Raw genomic sequence first — 1,910 nt, 5'->3', positions numbered from 1 at the left:
AACCTTTAGAAAAAATTATCAAATTACTCTTCAAATTAAGAAACTTTTTTATGTTGTAAAATTACAAATAATCCTAGCCTGATCACAGTCACAAATTCCAGTTTACTATTGAAAGCTTAATTATTGTAGAAACACTAATGCTTGTTTATATCCCCAATTTTAAATTACAGCTTAATTGTTTTTACTCTAATTTAACTAAGTGTGGAACAAGAGCAAAAGATGCGTAATAAATTGGAACACTACTCTAATACATAAGCAAGTACAATAAGTGATAAATGTAAAGCTTAAAGAGCAAGGAGGAGAGATGCAAACATAAGATAATACCGAGACGTGTTATCAAAGAGGAAACCAAAGTACTCGGTGAAAAACCTCTCGTGGCCCTCCAAGCCAAAATCAATCCACTTGTAAATAAGTTGGAGTACACGAATATCAAAAAGACCTTTCAAGCCTAATCTACCTAATGTACTTGGGCCCTCCAAACTCTAACTACCAACAGACTTCTCGGAGTCTTATCTTCACTAGTTATCCAGATCTCACAATTCCGCCCGATTGCATCTGCCACTCAATGGTTTCTTCTAATGCTTCCCATAGGCACCAAAACTTCTTTCAACACTCAAAATGGGTGAGGTAAGTGTTTGGGTTAAGAACCTCTCAAGGATGTGTAGATAGAGAGGTAGGAGTAAATGAAAACTCTAGAGAAATGATGTAAAGGATTGTGGGGAAACAATCTCTAACTCTCAAGTGTTTGGCTAGGGTTTTATCTCTCAAAATTTTCTTGTGAATACTCCTTGTTCTTCTTACATTTCGTGGGTAATGAGGGTTTATATAGTATTGGTAAATGTATGAGAAAAGGCACACTCAAAAGTAATCAGGCAAAGAGTTTCGCGGGTCACTTGCGACTTGGCCTAAGTTGTGAATGACCCACAAAATCCAGCCTGTCAAAGACTCTTCAAATTCTAGCATGTGCTTCTCTTGTGGCCTATATTGTGGGGTGGCACTCACGAGCCAGTCGCAAGCTAGTCGCGAAATCATCATTTTCACAGAATCTTCACCAAACTCACACACAACCCTTACATTAAATCCCACAAAAATACAAAGAAATGATTAAACAAAATTACAATTAAATTTGACATGGAATTAAAGCCAACATAAAACATAATTGTAAATCACAACTTTATAACTATGTGATTAATTACATCTCCCATACATATATATATATATATATATATTCCATCTCTCTTAATTTCTTGATTGGCACCTGCCACTAATTTGGAGGAGTAAGTATAGAATTAGACTATATATATTTAATACCTCCTCCTTGTCCATAACTTTCTATAAGTACGAGAAAGTCTTTGGGAGGAATAAGTTTTGGTGGTGAGTAGTGAGTAGTGAGTGATTACATGCATGCAATGCATGGTAGTAAGTAGTAACAACGATATATATATATATATATATATATAATATAATATAATGATCCTGTTGCTTGAAAACCAAACGATTACTAGACTATTATAATTTCTAGTCATTGACAGATTGGACTACACGACCGCACTTAATTATTCTAGTATTTGTAATCGAGTCATGTTAACAGGTGTTCTTAGGGAAATTCTTAATAAACCGTATTAAGAAAGTTTTGACATTATTTTTATGAAAAGATAAATGTTAATGGTTTAGGAACCATTTTTAGAAACATATTATTGGGAGAATGATAAAATTGTTAGGACATATATGTTTTCACTTGTTAAGAACATATGTCACTTATTTATGTAAATTGACTAATCCTTTGACAAAACGCACTCTACTTGTAATTGGGTAGTTCTAGGTGTTTTTAATACTTCAAGAAACAAGGTTTCAAGGTTAAGTGTTGAAGTCATCAAGTCTGTCCAAGAAAAAGCAAGCTGAAGTGCAAA

This window comes from Quercus suber, unplaced genomic scaffold (assembly GCF_002906115.3).
Source record: "Quercus suber isolate HL8 unplaced genomic scaffold, Cork oak 2.0 scaffold_247, whole genome shotgun sequence".
In the NCBI taxonomy this organism is placed as follows: Eukaryota; Viridiplantae; Streptophyta; class Magnoliopsida; order Fagales; family Fagaceae; genus Quercus; species Quercus suber.
The sequence above is the reverse complement of the archived record's forward strand: the minus strand, read 5'-3'. Positions refer to the sequence as shown.